The following is a 17,421-nucleotide window of genomic DNA, read 5'->3' as shown; positions in this document are numbered from 1 at the left end:
ACCATTACCATGTTACTTCCTTTGTCCATTTATATCTCCTTGTATATCCTTGACAGTTCTCTGAACAAATATTTATTTTAGAATCATCTATTAACTAGTTTGTTAGCCATTATTGACCTCAACTCCATTTTATCCTTAAGTTGCTATTTTCTCAAAAATTCTCTAGCTTGAAACTATAGCTGATTTTACTACCTACACCACCTGACATCAATGAGATACAATTTTCATCAACTTTTCACATAACGAAAACTCTATAAACAGGACCACATAGGCCCCAACGAACTATATTCTCTGAGGTACATATTATGCTTTAAACTCTGAATTTTCCTTTATTTTAGATACCATTTATTCCTTTTCTTTCAAAAGTATTGAAAGGAACAAGAGATTATTTTAATTTTTTAAAATTACCTATACTGTAGTTACTGTAGGTTTTTCTCCCTTCCCTAAGTGACATACGTTTGGCTTTAGGAAGAAAAGATAAAAGAAAAGGAAATTTGCATTTACTATATGTGCCAGACACGGCTGAGCAAAATCATACTACTTAATTTATTTGTTTACTGAATTCTCTTAATTTCCTTCAGTTGAAGGGAAAAAGATTCCTAGATATTATAAGATATTTCTGTGTCTAACCTAAATATATAAAATACTATTCAAAGAGCTGAATCAGTCTATGTGTACTACAGTAAATATATATATTTGATAACCCAGTAATTACTGAGAGATAGACAACCCTAAGAAAGAAGTCATATAATGAGTGTGGGATTAGGTCCTTAACAAGAGTCCTTGATATTTGCAGACATCCTGCGGCTCTCTGAATTCCCATCATGTTTTTAATCATAATTGCTTCCCTACCACCCATCTGGGCTGCTATCAACAGAGGCTTATGACATCCAGGGAAGAATAAATAGGGAGACAAGTGAATTCTTTGGAAGCTCCAGTTCTGCCTTAGTGCAGATTTCTCCCTAATAAAATAATGGAGTGAAGCATTTAAAAAAAGATTCAACTGAAGCAAGTATCTTTAAATAGATTATTTTCCACAAGGAATCAGTGGGTGCTAATGTTCCCTTGTTGGCTATAAAATCACTGGGGGAGAAATAACAATTATGGCAATCACAGCGTAGTTTAACCCTACGAACTTAGATACAAAGAAAAAAATGAAAAAAAAACCTTTTTTTAAATTTTTTATTGTTATGTTAATCACCAAACATTACATCATTAGTTCTTGATGTAGTGTTCCATGATTCATTGTTTGTGCATAACACCAGTGCTCCATGCAGAATGTGCCCTCTTTAATACCCATCACCAGGCTAACCCATCCCCCCACCCCCCTCCCCTCTAGAACCCTGTTTGTTTTTCAGAGTCCATCGTCTCTCATGGTTCGTCTCCCCCTCCGACTTACTCCCCTTTATTCTTCCCCTCCTGCTATCTTCTTCTTTTTCTTTTTTCCTAACATATCTTGCATTATTTGTTTCAAAAAAAAAACTTTTAAAAGACCATCTTTAAGAAGGCAACACAATTAAGATGGCCATTCACAGGAGGTTTCCAGCTACTTCACTCTCTCTCCAGAAGGGGCTCCTAGCATCTATGGATACCCTTGAAGGCATAACAATATGTGTTTCTGTTCATGGATTTTAGGGATTGAATATGTTATTAATCAAAAGAGTCGCTGTAGTTTCATTGCTTCTAGAATCTCCTGAGGCATTGTATACAGCTGCATTCAAAGAAAATGAACTGTTATAAACTTGATCATATTCATCCCTTGGGCTCATCTGATTACAAAATTGCCCAATGAGCTGTTACAGTATTTTCAACTAATTAGTTAACCCATACTTTGGGATTTCTTTCCTTTCTTAGTTTCTTTCTCGCTTGTGTTTTCTTTTTTATTTCTTTTTTGTTTTTCCTCCCCCCCCCTTATTGTACATATTTACCCTTTCTCTAACAGGGTGAATATCTCAGTGTTGTGCTGCCAAAACGCTCAAATCACATCACTAAAAGTATACCTTTTCTCCTATCACTTTTCATGTGAGGAAAACGAACGGTGAATTTTTTTTTTTTTTTTTTTTTGCCATGTTATTGATTTTAAATCAGAGAGCAGCACTATTCAGTCCAGGAACTCAGAAGCTACATTTGACTCTCAGATCATACAATTTCCTAAATCAGCCGCTGAAGATTCAAGGGTCTTTCTGAAATAGTTATACTGAAGAAAAGAAACAAGAGATACATTTTTAGTAAAAGAGATTGTCATAGAGAGGAAAAAGTAAATTCTTCACCAGGTATATTTCTGTCTTGCTGCAAATTTCTCCATAAAATCTGAGTGACTCATTAAAAAAAAGAAAAAGAGGGGGGGAAAAAAAAGGAAAAAGTCTTTCCAGGCGACCCAGAGAGAAGTACATACAGTATTGTACTGGGTTCCGTCTTGTAACTTAAAGGGAAACTTTCACAATATCCAGAGCCCTTGATGTCCTTCAAACAAAGGAAGAGGATGTCCTCAAATTTTTGTAGCAGGATCCCATTTGGGTGGCACCAGCCTTGACTTCCAAAGGGAACACTACATCTACAAAGGGAAAAGTGGTGGCATCTACACCATAAATTAAAGAGAACCCGGGAGAAGCTGCCACTATCAGCTTGTGCCATTGTTAGTTGAAAACTCAGCTGGTGTCTGTGTATAACATCCTCCAGGAATACTGGCCAGGGAGTTGTGCTGAAGTTTTCTGCCCCTGGAGCCCCTGGAGCCACTCCCATTGCTGGCTGCTTCACTTCCAGCGCCTTCGCTAATCAGATCCAGGCAGCCAGCCTTGTGAGAGCGGAGACTTCCCGATGGTTACCGAGTCCAGGGCTGACCACCAGCCTCTCACAGAGGAGTCTTATGTTAACTGCCTACCATTGCTCTGTGTAACACAGACCCTCCTCTGTACCATGTGGACAGTACCATCTCACACAGCAACAAAGGAGTTCACTCAGCGAATCTGACCTGCAGGGCCCGGGAAGTTCTGCGCATGCGCAGCACCATCTCCCGTGACAAGCCGCGGGAGGTCATGCCTGGTGTCTACTGCAGAGATACGGAAGAAATGAAAAAGAAGAGCACCTCTGCTGAAAAGGCTGTGACCAAGGGGAATTTGAAGGTGAATGGACCACTCCGGCTCCTGAGTTTTCTGCTACTGAATTTGAGGTTTCCTGCTGTGTAAAGGAGCGCAGGTGTCCTCCCTGCCTCAGCAAGGTCCCTGAGGAAGAGTGGAGCACCCAGCCCACCATCGAAGACTGGTCTATAGCTCCCACAGTTCAGGCCACTGAATGGGTAAGAGCAACCACTGGGTGGTCTTAAACTGTTTCTCCATGGACTCTAGAACAGAAAATGGAAATAAGGGTGATGAAAAATAAGCAGTATCTTTGAAGAAGAAAAAAAAAGGCTTCAACAAAAGCAAGTGTTATGGACAAAATGTATCCCCCTAAATATGAAGCAGAATGTGCCCCACTTCATATGTTGAAACCCTATGTCCCTGATGTGACTGTATTTGGAGACAGTGCCTTTAGGGAGGTAATTAAGATTAAATGAAGTCATAAGGGTGGAGCCCTGGTCCCATAGGACTGATATCCTTATAAGAAGACTGAAGAGACACCAGAATTCATGTTCCCTTCCCAAAGGAGCAAAGAGAAGAGGCCATCTGTAAGCCAAGAAGAGAACCCTCACCAGAAACCAACCCTGACGACATTTGATCTTGGACTTAACGACCTCCAGAACTGTGAGAAAATTAATTTCTGTTGTTGAAGTCATCTAGTATGTGGTATTTTGTTATGTCAGCCCCAGCAGAGCAATATAGCAATGGGGGGTGAGGGATAAAAGAAAATATATACAGCTAACCCTTGAACAACATATATTTGAACTGCATAGGTCCACTTATATATAGATTTTTTTATAAATACAGTACAGTATTGTAAATGTCCTTTCTCTTCCTTATGATTTTCTTAATGACATTTTCTTTTTTATGTGTCATAACATAATTGTATTTATCCATAAACAGACACATATATTTATCCATGCATAAATTGTATTTATCCACAATTGAAAACAAAACCAAACCGAGAAAAGAGGGAATGGCAGGAAGAGGGATTGGAGACAGCTAGTGGTGAAGACTCTTTCCACCAGTTTTTTGAGTTTTCCTACAAAGAGGCAGTACGTGGCAGAGAAGATGGGGACAAGAGAAGGGGTTTTGTTTTGTTTTATTTTTGGTTGTGAGAGGAGAAATATTCTTAATGACATTTTCTTTTCTCTAGCCTACTTTATTGTAAGACTACAGCATATCATACACATACAAAATATGTGTTAATTGACTGTTTATGTTATCAGTAAGACTTCTGGTCAACAGAGGGCTATTAGTAGTTAAGGATTTTGGGCAATCAAAAGTTATATTGGATTTTCAAAGGCACCGTGTGGGTGCGGTGCTGGTGTCCCTAAACCTTGTGTTGTTCAAGGGTCCCAAAATAAGTAAATAAAAGTGAAGTAAGAGCTAACAAGTCTTGTTAAAGTTATATTCTTTCAAGGATAATAATAACAGTGCTACATATTACTGTCTGTTTTAAGCAAATCTGCAGTAAAACCAAAGGGTTGTGCTATTTACATGTTATAGAATTTTTCAGAACCCTGTAAACTTCTCAGTTGTCTTGTAATTGCCTACAAATGACATCATCCTTTTTTCTTTAGCATACTTTGATTGAGATAGTGTGATCAACAGTGTGAGAATGGCATAAAAGCTCACAGTACATTACGAGGCTATTACTGGTTTGGAGAAAGCTTGGTGTCCAGGAGGTCATAAGCCACCCAGGGATGACAGATAGATGGTCACTTCATGATGTCATGTCGAATACCACTATCTTCCATGTCTTATAAGATGCTCAAGTGGATTTTTATAGAGTTAAAAACATTACAATAAAATGGTGAGTGTGTGAGTTACAGAGGTGTGGGAAAGTTAATGTGATTGAAGAAGTTTGAAGAAAAGTTAATAATATGATTGCTAGAATCTGATTTAATAATTTAAAAATTTGACTTTATGGAAAAATGTCTTCTATATAAAGGAGTTTAGATATCAAATAGCTTAAATTATGGAAATTATGTTTGCCAAGTTCCCAAATGGTGATTATTATTGGCACAATTCAGAGGGTACCTCGGCATTCTAGTTATATACGTGTAACCCAAGAGCTCCCGAGCTCCTTTGTCTTTTCCTTGACTAGATATAAATCTCATTTCATGAGAGATGCAACACCCATCACAATGTAACAGAAGAATCCTTAAGAGGGGGCTGTTTGCTTTTCACCCCGCCTCTACTCCTTTGGATTCTCAGTGTTCTTTCACCATTTCATTTTCAGCAGCAGCTCTTCTCTTTGCATGTGGCTTCAGCTGCTGCCATGAATGGGCAGAGGCCAGTTCTTCTATACTCATCAAAGTCACTGTAACGTGAAACTTTTGTACGAGAACTAGATTTTTGTATTGACGATCTGGAAGTAACAGAGGGAAAATATAACCAAGAAAAGAGGAAAAACCATACCAACTGATGTTTTTTGTTGACTACTCTTGCATCAGGGAGTTTTCACTGGCCTACCCCAAGTGCTGGGGTGTTTTTTGCAAGTCCTCCCTTCTTCCATTCTCTTTCTGAGTCTCCCAGTATTTTACACTTGCAGCCAGAAAGCAACTCCGTAATGCCAATTATTTTGTTATACAAAGCAATTTAGCTCTCACTTTGCTTTGTGTTCTTTCATCAGACCAACTCTGAAACGTATTTTTAAAATTATTATTCAGTACAATTACTTTCTTGTGTACTGTTAGGATTTTTAACGCACACAATTTGTTTTATATAATATATTGTAATATAAATAATAGTAATATAAAATATTATTATATTTTAATATAAATAATATATACTATTATATGTAATATGTATATAATATAAAGTTTGTGTGACCACTACCGCGATCAGGGTACAGAACAGTTCTGTCACCCTTTTATAGACATACCCTCCCCCATTCCTAAGCCTCAGCAATTGTTGATCCGTTCTCCATCACTACAGCTTTTTGAGAATGTCATGTGAATGGAATCATAGATTATATAACATTTTGAGGCTATTTTTCTTTTACTCAGCACAATGTCTTGAAATTCATCCAAGTTGTTGCCTCATCAATAGTCCTAGCCCTTTTATTGGTGAGTAATGTTTCACTGTATGGATTTACCATAGTTCATTTATCAGTTTATGTGCTGAAGGACGTTTGAGTCCAGTTGTTTCCAGTTTAGGTGGTTATAAACAGAGCTGTTATAACATGTTGTGTAGAGGTTTTTGTATGCATATAAGTTTTTATTTCTCTAAGTTAAGTACCCAGTAGTGGAACTGGTGGGTCATATGGTAAGTGAATGTTTCACTTAAAACAAAAACAAAACAAAAACCTGCCAAAGTGTTTTCCAAAGTGGCTGTAATATTTTTGCATTCCTACTAGCAATGTATGAAAGTTTTAGTTGTCTGCATCTGGTAGATGCTTGGTATTGTCAGAATATTTTTAGCCATTCTAATAGGTTTGTAGTGGAATCTCTTCATGGTTTAAATTTGTATTTCCCTAAGAGCTAATGATATTGAACATTTTTTTCATGTGGTTTTTAGCCATCTTTATACCTCTTTGGTGAAGTATCTGTTCAAATCTTTTGTTCATTTTAAAATTAGGTTGTTTGTTTTTATAATTAGTTTTGAGCATTCTTTATATGTTAAAATTTATCCCATTTACGGTATTTTCTGAAGATTAATCTCCAAAGGACAGTGGTTATGATATTTTCTCCCATTGTTACTTTTTTTTTTTTTTAAATTCCAGACTCAACAGAAATATCCTTCCTCCTTGCCAAGCCTAAAACCTGCAGCCGTGTTCTTTATCCTTTTACTTGCTCTACCTCTCATATTCCTTCAATTATGTCTTTTCATTTTGGAGTTTTCAATATCTTTTTGCATGATACATTTATTTTTCTTTAATGGTAAAGTCTTTATATCTAATTTAAAAAAGAAACTAATTTGGGCGCCTGGGTGGCTCAGTTGGTTAAGCGACTGCCTTCGGCTCAGGTCATGATCCTGGAGTCCTGGGATCGAGTCCCGCATCGGGCTCCCTGCTCAGCAGGGAGTCTGCTTCTCCCTCTGACCCTCTTCCCTCTCGTGCTCTCTATCTCTCATTCTCTCTCTCTCAAATAAATAAATAAAATCTTTAAAAAAATAAAAAATAATAAAGAAACTAATTTATGACTCTTCTCTAAATTACTACCTCCTGCTTCTCCTCACTGCTATGCTTCTTGAAAAATGTTCTATATTTGCTATTTTCTTCTGTCAGATTTATGTAGCCCAGACTCTGCTTTCATTATCATTCTGAAAATGGTATTAGAACCATCACCAATTATCAGCAGTTTTGTCTACTGGTGGCCTCTTTCTGTTTATTTACCTCTGTGCAGCACATAACATTTTTGTCCACCACTTCTCTCTAGATAAAGAAAGTATCACAAAGCAATCAATCACTGTAGTCACAGAGAAAGGGTAAAGTAAATAAATATTTTTGGAAGCAGAATCTTTTGTACGCTTTCAGGGGAAAAAAAGAATTTTTATAGGAAAATCCAGACAGATAAAAGATGCAGAAATGCTCAGAATTTAGCATATGCATACAATTTAACTGAACATACTTATATATGAAAGATATTTGTATTCATAGCATCTTCTTTCATTTTAATTCACTTGTTCTACCATATTGAAGTATGTGAATTTGGTTTACTAATGTAATCTTTCATTGTTCTATTTTTCTGATTTGTAAAATGGAGATTTAAAACAGTAGTTAACCCAAAGTTTTGTAAATATTATGTGAGATGATGAATGTATTTAGCAGAGTACCTGAAATATAGAAAGCAGTTAATAGGTAAGCTAATTATTTTTTTTTCTTTTCCCATATTTCTCTAATTCATTTCAAAATGAATTTTAAAGACAAAACAATTCATTCAGTTTGAGTTATCATTTAGAATTAACACTGGAAACCTATAAAATAAATTTTTAGAGTTTTGAACACTTTTTTTTTTTGTCTTTTGATTGTGAATGTTTGGACATAGAGCAGATGATGGATATATGCCTTTTACTTAATCTGGGTGAGTAATTTATGTGTCTCTGCAGAGGACCTCTACACAAGCCATATTTGTAGAGTTTAATCAAGTCAATGGAAATTCTATCCTATGAATCCACTTGTACTGACAGAGAATCATGAAGTAGTTCAAACATGACTTTATGAATGCTAGTTAACAGAAAGATAATACAAAATGCTTCTGTTTGTTTATCTTTCTTAAAAATCAGTTATTTGTAACAAATTATTACATAAGTTTGTACATATAGTTCAGTTCCCAAGATTTCTCTAATGCCTTTTTTCCATTAGTTCTACAGAACACTGCATTAATGTCTTAGGGTATCGTTCATTTATTCTCTATAAGACAATATACACTAAAGGACTTTCATTTTTCTGTTTTCTTCCATAGACACTCTTGCCTAATAGTTCAGTTAAGAGTCTCTTGTATAAACCATGTTGTCTTTGTTTACTTTTATTGTTGAGTATCCATCTACGCTCTTATAATTCCAGTTTTGCAAAGAAGCAAGGGCTATTAATCAAATTTAACTAAAATGGCTCTTCTTTGGACCATCTTTTTCGGCAATAGCAAAGAAGTAAATCATGTAGAAGGAATCCATTAGAATCATTATACTTAGGAAACAACATGTTTATGGCTAATTATAATAATGTCTCTTGGTAATATCTTGATGTTATACTTGAACACACAGTAGAAAATTGCTCAATGTTCCTGTTTCTCTTTATCCACTAAAGATAGAACAGTTATTTCAAACCAACTTTTGTGTGCATGTGTGGTATGTATGTATGTCAGGGAGGTGGGGGGGTTGTAATCTACTTTCTTCCTAAAATATTAAATATTATCTAGCATATATTTATTTTAAAATTGTTTTAAATTAGTTTGGCTTCTTTTTCAAAGTTGTATAAGAATCTTTATGATGTAGGGTGTCACCTCTAAGTGACGTCAGAATTTTCAATTTTTAATTTAATTATTTTTAATGTTGGCTTCAACATTCGCACAATGGAATATAATTTGTTATTTGAATGCAGATTCATTTGTTATTTAGTTTTATGCATGCTTCTTATAAAACATTTAAACAATACAAAGTAGATGAAGCCAATGGTTTTCATCGTCAAATCTATTGGAGATAACAGAATATGTCTTTATCTATGTCCACACATTAAAGTTGATGAACTGCAATATGATTTTGTTTCTTACAATTTACCAACTCCCCTAAAGAAAGGAAACTCAATTGGGTAGCATTAATTTGAAACTGGGTGAGCTCACTCTCTCACTTAGAGAGGGGAAATCTCAGGTCAGACTTCCTTCAATCCTCCACCTTTTCCTTCTCAAAATTTAATATGTATACTAATCACCAAATATCTTAGTCTATTTGGATAACTATAATAAAAATACTATGGACTGGGTGATTTATCACGTTTATTTCTTACATTTCTGGAGGCTAGGAAGTACAAAATCAAGGCACTGATAATAATCCACTTCCTGGCTCATTGACCTCCAACTTTGGCTTATTTCCTCATGTGGCCAGAGAGCTCTCTGGGTTCTTTTCTAAGAACACTTGTTCCATTCATGAGGGCTCCACGCTCATGACATAAACACCTCCCAAAGGCCCTTCCTCCTAATACCATAACATCAGGGGTTAGAATTTCAACATATGAATTTTGGGAGGACATGACACTTAGTCCATAATACCTAGGGAATCTTGTTAAATGGCAGATTATGATTCAGTATATTTGGGGTGGATCCTAAAAATCTGCATTTTCAGCAGGCTCCTTGATAATACTCCTACTTCTAGTCCTAGAAGCACACTGCACAGCAAAAAACAGTCTATACCTTTTCCCCTCCCTTCTCTAGATTCGGTAATGGTAAAAAAAAAAAAAAAATGTTTAAAGAAGATAATTTAGGTTATACAAACTTTAACACTTCATAAAGTCTCCATTTGGAGAACTGCAGAATGGGGCAGAAGGCAGAAAGCTTTTGTAGGATAAAGAATAAAGAACAAGGAAGGGGATAAAAATAGAAAACTATCTAATTGGCTGGGGCCACATAGTCAACTTTGGAGTGAGAAGGAAAAGGAAGTAAGTCTAGAGCCCAGAGTTGGCTTGCTGTTTGGTGATTGGCCAACTGGATATACTGTCTGTATTGTCACGCAGAGCATTTACAATGACACAAATGTTATGTGAGTTTCAGTTTGCTGATGTGGTACCCCAGCAGGAGCCCTGCATCTTGGGCCTAGAAATTTATTTCAACAGTGTTGTTACTATTCTCCAGTAACTTAGAATTTCTGGTGTGGAGTTAAGGCCATCTGGTAATAAGCAGCATATGCTATTACTGATAACGCTTTCCTTTAGATGTGTAGAATTTGTATTTTGTTTTGGCCTTGACTATTGATGGCAGACACTGCGGAGGGAGGAGGTGTAAAGATCCAAGTCTACCTTTGTACCAGGATACCAGCAATTCCCAGATCCATTCATATAGAACTTCCCTAGTTTATTATGAGTAGGTGCTGCCAATCTCGAGATGTCAAATGGCCTTTCTGAGCGGGGTTTAAAGTGTTCAGTACGATTCCAGTAATACTATTGGACAGATTCTGGTATCCCCGCAATTCTAGGAGGGTATGATTACCAAAGGAGGGAGAAGATACAGGTCTGCTTTTTTTTTTTAAAAAAAGCATTAAAAGTATTTTAGCATGTGTGGTTTTGACAGCTTAAAGGAATATAGCAATTCTTATTTTTTTAGAAAAATATTTTATTTGCTTTTAACAATTTATTGATTCAAAAAACATCCTAACATCATTTTTAGTCCTGTATGGATTCCTAGATATATAAGTAGTGCCCAACTAAGGCAAAGACAGTATGCTTAATTCTTTCACTAACAGCTGGGCCTGGGTTTCCCTGTCACTTCTTTTAAGCTTAAAAAAGACAAATGAAGATGGAATATGGAAATGTAATTTATAAGAGATGAAGGAAGGGACTTCACTGACCTCTAAAGAAAAAAGGAAAGCAATTCTGAAAATTCCTAATGCTATTGCTATGTTTAAGACATTTCTTATATTTTTGTTGCTATTCCATTTTGCTTTGTTTTCCCAGAATGGCTTGCTATTTGTGGGCAATTGTCTGGAAGTGGTAGGAAATTATTTTTAAATTGTAGACATCAATATACTATAAAGCTTTTGCATTAAGCACTGGCTTATATAAATTTATAAAAAGAATTATATTGAAAAGGAGCTAAACTCAAACAGTTTGAATCATCCAAATATTTTTTTTAAAGATTTTATTTATTTATTTTGACAGAGAGGGAGAGAGAGACAGTGAGAGAGGGAACACAAGCAGGGGAAGTGGGAGAGGGAGAAGCAGACTCCCCACTGAGCAGGGAGCCCGATGCGGGTCTCCATCCCAGGACCCTGGGATCATGACCTGAGCCGAAGGTAGACACTTAATGACTGAGCCACCCAGGCGCCCCCAAAATATTTTTGATGTTAGGAACTCAGAGGTTCTTGTACTTGTAAACACAAAGACTAGTTTGACAAGAGGCTTTGTTTTGCATGAACTACTGCATAAATTACTCCTTAGTAGAACTCAGGGAAAATTATTTCTCCACCCTTCCCCGCAGGATTATTTTGAAGGAAAACTAATCAACAGCACCTTTCACATACCACAGAGCTGCAGGACATCACAGGGTTATCACCAATGGCAACCATATCCCAATGTGGTTTGGATATTAAACTCATCTTTGATTAGGAAAGAATTTAAGGTGCATCCTACTTGGAATTCTTTGTTAAAAGGTTTGTGAGGGACAATGTATTTGCCTTCCATGCAGCCATAGTTCTTGGACTTTTGTATTTCAAAGATGAGTCTGTAGCATAGTAAAAAGAAAAACAAAACAGGGAATTGGGCACATTTGTACACAACTAATTGAACCAAAATAAGTACTTTAAATAAATCACTAATTATAAATCACTGTCATTTCTAAAATATAAAAATTTTAAGTAGGGAAAATCTCTGATAAGATAGAGTATGAAAGAGGGGTGCCTGGGTGGCTCAATTAAGCGTCCAACTCTTGGGTTCAGCTCAGGTCATGATCTCAGGGTCCTGAAATCAAGCCTTGCATTGGGTTCTGTGCTCAGCAAGGAGTCTGCTTGAGATTCTCTCTCCCTTGCCCTCTGCTCCTCCTGCTCATACTCTCTCTCTGTCTCAAATAAATAAATAACTCTAATTAAAAAAAAAAAAAAGAGTACTAAAGTGGCAATTAGGATAGTAGCTCTCATCTATCAGTAAATCGTTCTCATTCTCAGACCATGTAATTGATGTATATTTTCTCATTAACTGTTTTTATTTGTTTGTGTTGTATTCTAAGTGGAGTACAACTAACTACAAGCTGGTGAAAACTATTTTAGGTCACAGTTCAGTTATAACATTGGGAATTTTTCCCTTGTCAGAAGTGACTGGCTATGATTTCTGATTCATCTGAGAATTAAGCTATAGAAATCCAGTGAACTAGAATTTAGTGGAATTGGTTGTATAGTTTATGGCTTCAGAAAGGAAAGGAGTGATACATTTTTATTCTTTTAAAAAAATATGGGTCTCTTCATTGCACTATTCTCTTTTTTTTTAAAGATTTATTTATTTATTTTTAGAGAGAGAGAGAGAGAGAGAGCAGGGGAGGGGCAGATGGAGAGAATCTCAAGCAGACTCCCCACTGAGCAAAGAGTCTGATTCAGGGCTTGATTCCAGGACCCATGAGATCGGGACCTGAGCCAAGACCAAGAGTAGGACACTTAACTGACTGAGCCACCTAGGCACCCCTTTCACTCTTCTAAATTAATAATAAAATAAAATTTTACCATAAATAAAATGTATATACAAAAACAGGCCAATATCTTCCTTTGAGCCTTATACATCATTTTATTAGTGAAACCAAGAGTCACACTTACTTGGAGGATGGGAGGATGTTAGCATTTCTCTAGTTAAACAGGTACCTCAATTGCACTATGAAATATTAATGCTAAATCATATTCTCAATTGCTGTGATACTCACTCCTTAAAACTTCTTCTGCAGTGGATACAAGTACTTTCAAGAGGGAATAGAGGGTGCCTGGGTGGCTCAGTCGTTAAGCGTCTGCCTTCGGCTCAGGTCATGATCCCAGGGTCCTGTGATTGAGTCCCACATCGGGCTCCCTGTTTGGCGGGAAGCCTGCTTCTCCCTCTCCCACTCCCCCTGCTTGTGTTCCTGCTCTCACTGTCTCTCTCTGTCAAATAAATAAAATCTTAAAAAAAATGAATAATTTAAAAAAAAAGAGGGAATAGGAATTGAGCCTGTGAAATTCTTTCACTGATAAATGTATTTTATGTATATTTAATTAGTCATCATAATTTGAGACATCTGAAGCAATAATTATGCAATAATGTTTGGTTCATATAACAATGGATCCCTTGAGAGCTCATAAATATGATGCAATTTAAAGTATATTAAATATATTCATCTTCCTGGAATAAAAAAACATACTGCAAAATCCAAGCTAAAGCAAAGGCCAGTTCAAGAAATTAGTCTCTGGAATAAAATTCAACTTTATGTGCTCATTTTGAAAGATTACTAGAAATAAAACTTGGGGAAGAAAGATAAACAGTGTCATTTTCTTCTAGCATAATTATTCTATGTTGGGGGAAATACATAATATTAAAATATTTTAAATCTATTATTATATTTAAAGCACTCATTAAAAGAATGATAACCCATTTGGTTCCACTAAAAATGGGGTGTTACAAGAACCATTATTTGGCTGAATTAAGCATCTAGTGCAGTGCTGGGTACTTGGTAGATATTTAGTAAATATATGCTTAAGGAATGAATTACTGAAAGGCAGTTGTGTTCTTTTCTCATTTGTCTGATAGTGTTTCTGTGTGTGTGTCCATGTTGTATTATGTAAATGACCTGAGATTTAAATTTGATTTTTAAAGTTTAAAGACTAGATGAGCATATAGATATACTTACTCATAAGAAAAATAACTATACAATTTTTAAGTGTGGAATTCACAAAGCAGTGAGATAATTTATTCTGTTATGAAAACTTATAGTTTGGGAAGTTTCAGTCCATGGTGTATGTACTTAACGTGGTAGGAAGTGTCATGTTCTATGTTCAGTAAATCCTGTAAGAAAACAAATGCAGTACAAAATTGAAAATTTAGAATTTGTTTTAGAAAACTTGGCCACATGATAATCTACACATCAAATGCAAACAAAGGAAGCAAACTGCTGCAGGAAAATAAAAATCCTGTTCTCTTGAGTACAACAAGAAGTGAATGATTGCTAAAGGAAGTATCAATTGTGGCAAGTATGTATACGCTAATCCCCGGGATATATAGGTTGGTTTGCTAAAACAGCAATCACATAAATCATCTTATTAAGCCCTTTATTATCAATAGCTTTTGAATGCAAAATAGGAGATTCTTTTCCATAAGAAAAGAATAATTTTATCCTGGACAGGAGTTCCCTTTTCAAAGTGGCTTTGTTTCAAGAATGTATGTTGAAGACAGTTTTATTGAGAATGTGAAGGCAGCTTATCTCAATGCAATGATTTGGATTGACATTGCATTTTGGTGCACAGCCTGCTAATACATAGAATTGTATACCAAACTTTAATTGGGAGATAGTGAGCTAGAAATATAGTGGTCAATTTTATAGAGTATTTCTATATGGCACAGAGGAATACTGTAATATATGTCAAGAATAATAGATTTTACATCAATTAATATTTTATTTGAAGTAACATTGTTTACTTTCATTGTTTTAAGTGGCTATGTATCTAATGCCAAATTCCTAAGTATTGACTGAAGAATCTCTATTATGTATTACTATTCTAATGGGTGTTTCATAAAATTTATAAGACATTTTACTCATGATTATGTGCAGCAATCAAATAAGCAGTGTGCCTTCACAGAAAATTCTGAAGAATTAACATATGGCTACTAATTTTGTTTTCAATTAGATCAGGGGTCAGCAAATTTTTTCTATAAAGGACAAGATAGTAAATATTTTAGGTTTTGTTGGCCAAGAGGCAAAATTGAGCATATTATGAAGGCACTTATGTAACAAGAGAAAAAATGCATTTTTGTATTTTTTATATATTGAACTCAAAATAGAATAACAATCTAGTATAATTATAGAATTATTTTAATAACATTTCATCTAATTGAGATTCAAATTAATTTTCCCTGTCGTAAAAATTGATTGCAAATATTCATTTGTTAATGCTGATCTGAAATGAAATTTTACAGATTTCATCTTTGAAAATGATTTCTCAACTATAGAGATACTGCCAAATACTGATATCAGTCCACTAACATATGATTTTAATTGCACATATTTGTCCCTTAGAAGCAAGTTAGAATTCGATCATATTCTTCTCTTGATATTTGTCTCTTATTGTGTCACTGCATTGCAAAGTAACATTCTCAATCAAAAGTTTAGGTGGAAGCTTCTCAATTTTGAAGTTAAATGGATTTTGAAATAAGGAAATTTCCTTTGTTATTTTCATTATGATGGGAAGCATGCTCTTGGAACTGCAGTTTGATCTGGGAAAATATGCAATCTTTAAATATTTGTGGAAATGGAAATCTTGTTCTAATTTTTGACAAAGGAATAAATGAATAGAGCAACTTGACATTGCTAATGATTCATGTAACATTAGTTAACTAAATGACATTGTTTATGTTCCACTATAAGCACAGTTTTGCCTTGTAATTGTAGACTGAATTCATTAAGAAACATTTTCAAGTCTGCAGCAAAAGCTAATTTCCAAAACTATTCAATAATTGTTAATATTGTCTAAGGGCAATTCTCATTGAGAAAAATATTCCAATCTCATCTTTAAGCTGAGAAATGGTTAACCAGTGTTAATTCATCAAACTTCCATGTGGTAGGACAAGTCAGAATATTCAGCTTCTATTTCTGACAAAAAAAAAAAAATACAGAGCTACCCATCCGGAGTGAATGAAATTTACAGTGATGCTGTTAGCTGATAATGCGGTAGATTCAGATATTGTGTGGAAAGTACTTGCTGATGAGTAATAAATAAATATAGACTTAAACACCTTATATTTTCACAAGCTTTGTAAATTTATCCAAATTTGCCTTTTTCTGTTCCACATCAGTTGATTTTTCCCAGGATCAGTTGAAATACATTTTAGCAGATTCTACTTCAGGTTGTACTGAATTAGCATTTCTCAACTTCTTTAAAAATACTGTCACTTATAGTTGTTCCAAGCATGTTGTTCTTAGAGAATGATTCTGCAGCCACTTCAAACTCTATATTGACTTCTCACATAAATGACCAAGAATTATTAGTAGCATCTGTTGATTCATACAAAAACCTCAGAAATCATTTACTTTGTTCTTCAGTTGATTATTGATGTTGCTCTAAACTCTTCAAGCAACTATCCTTGCAGGAAGGATAACTATTTTTATAATGTAAGCGTGCAATAGCCATACATAGCTCCCTGGCAGTGCAAAAACAGGTGGCAAGCTATTTTGGCCCATTTGTCATAGATTGCAAACATTTGTACTACATGATGATTCTGAGAGATGTACAATTTCTTTTTTATAAAGATTTATTTATTTTGAGAGAGAGAGAGCAAGATTGGGGGGGCGGGGCAGAGGGAGAGAGAGAATCTCAAGCAGATTTCACCCTGATTGAGGAGCCTGATGTGGGGCTCGATGTGGGACTCAATCCCATGACCTCCAGATCATGACCTGCGCCGAAACAAAGAGTCCGATGCTTAACCGACTGAGCCACCCAGGTGCCCCTAGAGAGATGTACAATTCTTGACACAGAGTGGGTCCTTGATAAATGACTATTAATTAGAAGTATGTATGCACACACACACACATACATACATATTATATATACACATACAAAGGTGTATATATGTTTATATGTTAGTGTATATTATTATTATTTATTTATTTTGTATTTGAGTTTAAGTAAATGTAGATATAAATGGAAATATAAACTATAATACCTTTCTTCTTGGGATAGGATTATGTGCTGGAGACAGTTCACACCAGCTAACTAGAGTCAATTGTTCAAATTACTGACGTTTTTGAGCTGAAGATTAAATTGCATACACTTAAATACATTTTACTAGAAAGGTAACATATCGAATTTCATCTCTTATTAATTATCATACCACAGGTTCCGGTTTTCTGTGTCCTTGAGGTTATTTATGTCTATTGTATCTTTATGGTGCAAATACTGTGTGAAGATGTGCATCTATGAATTTCTTCCCAAA

General features: G+C 35.3%; 1 protein-coding gene across 1 annotated transcript in view; it reads left to right on the top strand.

Moving 5' to 3' along the window:
- The first annotated feature begins 3,363 nt into the window (after positions 1–3,363).
- VGLL3 (vestigial like family member 3) overlaps positions 3,364–17,421 on the top strand; it is a 156,909-nt gene continuing 142,851 nt past the window's right edge. The window contains exon 1 of the mRNA XM_073892111.1: positions 3,364–3,740. The gene's annotated coding sequence lies outside the window, so the exon portion shown is untranslated. The remainder of the gene's footprint in view (positions 3,741–17,421) is intronic.

Source organism: Callorhinus ursinus, unplaced genomic scaffold, assembly GCF_003265705.2.
Source record: "Callorhinus ursinus isolate GAN/ISIS: 27379988/994484 unplaced genomic scaffold, GSC_fseal_2.0 scaffold1, whole genome shotgun sequence".
Classification (NCBI taxonomy): domain Eukaryota; kingdom Metazoa; phylum Chordata; class Mammalia; order Carnivora; family Otariidae; genus Callorhinus; species Callorhinus ursinus.
The sequence above is the reverse complement of the archived record's forward strand: the minus strand, read 5'-3'. Positions and strand labels throughout refer to the sequence as shown.